This window comes from Sorex araneus, chromosome X (genome assembly GCF_027595985.1).
Source record: "Sorex araneus isolate mSorAra2 chromosome X, mSorAra2.pri, whole genome shotgun sequence".
In the NCBI taxonomy this organism is placed as follows: Eukaryota; Metazoa; Chordata; class Mammalia; order Eulipotyphla; family Soricidae; genus Sorex; species Sorex araneus.
Genome location: NC_073313.1, coordinates 125,591,889 through 125,595,865, shown reverse-complemented (window position 1 = coordinate 125,595,865; position 3,977 = coordinate 125,591,889). Strand labels below are relative to the sequence as shown.

Here is a 3,977-nt window from a genome sequence, read left to right as displayed (position 1 = left end):
ATCTACAAGATTAATGTTAACCTACTACCAAAATCAGTGATATAAATAAACTATAAAATTGCATGGGTTGTGGGGAAAGGAAGAAACAGAACAGAAGTAACATAAGGTCAGAGGTGAAGGGCTTGGGCACCTTGCTGGTAGTGAAGTTCAGTACATAATAATCATAAACATTAACACAACTATAATAGTGTTGCCTAAATTATAAAGATAAAACAATTAAAAGAAACATATATATGTTAAATTTGAAAAATAGAAAATTGCAGAAAAGTATTCCTCAACAATTTATTAGTGAACCAAATTCAACAATAAATTAAAAGGAGCATACACTACAAACAATAGGAATTCATTATAGGAATGCAAGAAGATTCATTATATATAGTGAAAATAATGGACTAAACCATCTCAACAAAAGAAAGTTAGAAATTGTACAATAGATGCAGAGAAATCATTTTATAAAATTTGATAGTCACTTATTATTTTTAAAGTGTCCAATAGGTTCTGCTCTGGAGGTACTTGGTGAACCATGTAGTGTTGGGGATCAATCTAGGTCAACCACAAGCAAGCCAAGTGCCTTAACTGTCTAAGACTAGTGTAAAAAGTTTCAGCCAATTAGCTTAGGGTCTTAGCCAGATTGACCTGCATGAAGCCCACTGTCAGTCCTCAAGAATCTGGAAGAGAAGGGAGAGATAGGACAGTGGGTAGGAGACTTGACTTGCATGTGGCTGACCTGGGATCAATTTCCTGTATCGTCCCCTGAGCCCTCCAAGAATGACCCCTGAGCACAGAGCCAGGGGTCAGCCCTGAGCACCCCCGGGTGGGATCCATGTGGTCTACATCCCTTTAGATATCCTGGTATATTGCAGAAACTTTAAATAGCTTCAACATACCGATTCAGCTGCACATCTATGAGATTGAGGACAGAACACAGAAGCAGGGTAGCCCTTCTACTATGAGATATGCTAGTATGTCTTGGAGCCATACGTGTACTGTGATTCAGGGGTCCTGCCTCACTCAGAAGTACCAGAGACGATCCATCGCTTTTGATGACCTACAAAAGGCCAGTGTAGACAGCTTCTCTTCCAAATTCCTGGCTGGAGATGAAGTAGGTGTCCTGAGAGCAAGAGGAGGAGGAGGACCTGGAGCAAGAGGAGTGGGAAGGAGCAGAGACAGTCCCCAAACTTCCTGCTAATGGCCTGCCTCCCCTATAGTAGCCCCTCTTAGGACTAGGAGGCCCCTTCATAGAAGCCCAAATCCAGGCCCTGTGGTTCCTCAAGAGGACTGGATCCACCAAGTTGGAGAACACAGTGAGGTCCCTGGCAGCACCGACTTCCCCAGGATGCCCACTGGCTGTCCAGTGCCTGAGGTGGCCTCCTGCTGGGCCCACCTCATAAAGCCTAAGCTGAAAGGGAACAAGAAGTGCATCCCCAAGGGCACTGAGGAATCCCAGATCCTCTTGGTGGCATGAAGAATATCTTGGAGGAGGACACAGATGATGACCCAGATATGGCCATCACTGGGGTCTCTGTAGTCATTTGGGCAATGAAGACTCCAAAGAACCATGAGGTGGGTCAGCCAGGGGGAAATATAGGCCCAGCCTCTCTGTGAACTTGGCTGCCAACTGGATCATGTTAGGAGCTCACTGGAACCAGGGGTGCTGCTGCAAGTGCTGCCTGCAGTCGGAGTGCAGAGACTGCCACTCCTGCAAGCACATGAAGAATTTCGGGGGCCCAGGGTGCATGAAGCAGAGTTATATCATGCAGCAGTGCATTGTGCCAGCTGCCTCACACCTCTGCATGCCTAGTGTGTGGTGAGGACACAGTGTAGGAAGAGTAAGACAAGTTCAACCTCGTGCTCATGGAGTGCCCCATTAGCAATGAAATCATTCACCCTGGCAGCCTTAAGATTTAGGAGTCAGAGGGTGTGGGCAATGATGAGCTTCCCAACTGCTGGGAGTGTCCGAAGTGTAACTATGCCAGCAAGACTGGAAACAGAAGCATGGCCCTGGTTTAAGTGAACCTCCAACTTCTGGGGCTCCCTGCTCAAGGAGCAGAAAATGAATCAGATCAACAAAGAAGGGCAGGAACCATCAAAGCACAGGATTGAATGTGAGGGTACACCTTGGCATCAGATGAGCACCCCAAGAAGGTGCTCCGTGACATCATGCTCCTCTAGAAGTCTGTCAATGTGAACCTGAGGAGGAAGCGGAAATACGAGATGCCTTTAGAGCCCAGTGGACTCAAGCGAGCCTTGGCACTTCCAACATCCCCTGGTTTCTCACGTCTCGCTGAGGCCTCCTCTAGGCAGCGGTGGATAATCAGTCTCACTTCCAGCAGGAGCTAAAGGCTGGCAAAAAGGCAGAAAATGCAGCTATCCTGGAAGAACACTGAGGATAGATGGCCCTGTGCAGGCAGAGCAGGAACTTCAAGCAGGTTGCACAAGACAATCTGCTTGAGTCCCCGCCACTCCAGGCCCTCGAAAGACCAGGTTGACCAAAAACTCCTGCTCCAGCTCCGCCCCCGCTGGACCAAGCACGGAGGAGGACTAGGGCCCTGAGGAGAAAAACAAAGTGAAGATGCTCCGGAAACAGAGACTTCCCAACAGGGAGCTGAGAAAAGAGCTGAAACAGGAGATCCAAAGGTGAAGAGCAGCATTGCCAACGAGAATCACAAGCCCGTCTTGTCAGAGTCCAAAGATGAGAAGGAGCCCACGCAGCTGCACAGCCACTGTTCAGGGTCCCCACTGCTTCAGCAAGAGTCTCCACACCATCTTCCAGGAGCTGCGGAATACTGGGGCCAAACCTGAGCAGCCAGCCCAGAGTGACCTCCAGGACCCCTCCCTCTACGACCCTGCACAAGTGCATCCAGATGGAGCGACATGTGATCCGGCTGCTCCCCATCATCCCTGCTCCTGACTCTAAGCAATGCAGCCTCACACATCATGCACGGGGAGTTGTGGATAGTCATTTCCATCTACATCAGCCACCAAGACCTGTGTGTCTGCATGCGGGACTGCAGGACCTGGAACCGCTGGTGCTGTGATAAGCAGTTGTAGACCCGAATCAACCTGAACTGCTTCAAGTCCATCACACCACTGTGGCTGAGTCGCATCATCCTGCAGTAGCCCATCTTCCTGGTTCTCAACTGGACCAGCATCTACAAGAAGCAGCTGAGCTGGCTCATCAATCAGCGGCCAGGCTGCAAGATTTGGTGCTGTCAGGCTGCTTGTGTGTTGCCATCTCCACCCTCTATAGTGTCAGTTGTCAGCTGATATATAACCTGGATGTCCAGTGAGTGGAAGGGCTAAAGGACATGCAGATGCAGAATCTTCTGTCCCTGCCTACTGATAACCGGCCAGGTCAGATGGAAAATAGGAGCTAGCTCCAGAACATCCTGGAGCTGTGGTTGGCAGGTGTGGACATCACAGATGTCTTGTTGTGGCTCATTATCATCTGCCACATGCCCCTCCTCTCCAAGCTCCAACTCAGCTACTATAACCACATGGCTGTCCACTCCGTCAACCTGCTTGCTGCTGTGAGCACCACCACTGGAGACTCCTTAACTGAAATCAACGTGTCAGACTGTAATAAGGTTACTAATCAGTGCTTGTCCTTCAAATGCTGAGGAAATACTTGTCATAATGACTTCAGGTACCGCAAGCAAGTTACCAATGAAAGCTGTGAGCAGTTCCTAGCCAACATTTCTGTGAGTATTCAGTCTGGACAAGTGGAAGAAAAACTCCTGTAGAAACTTAGTCCAGAAACAAGTGTGTAAATATAGGACTGTAGGAGGGTTCTGGCAGGGAGGACAAAACACTTCACTAAAACTAGGGCTTTTATTTTTGACGTGGAACTTGGAATGACAGACGATAGAGTGTTTCCATTTTGGAAGTGTTTGCAAGGTAGAATCCATTGCACCACCTTTTGGGGTTGAGTAAGTTGGACATTTTCCTTTGGTCTTTGGGAATCATTACCGAACCAT

General features: G+C 48.5%; 1 pseudogene; it reads left to right on the top strand.

Moving 5' to 3' along the window:
- Nucleotides 1-816: 816 nt before the first annotated feature.
- LOC101549824 (lysine-specific demethylase 2B-like) lies at nt 817-3,770 on the top strand (annotated as a pseudogene).
- The last annotated feature ends 207 nt before the right edge of the window (nt 3,771-3,977 follow it).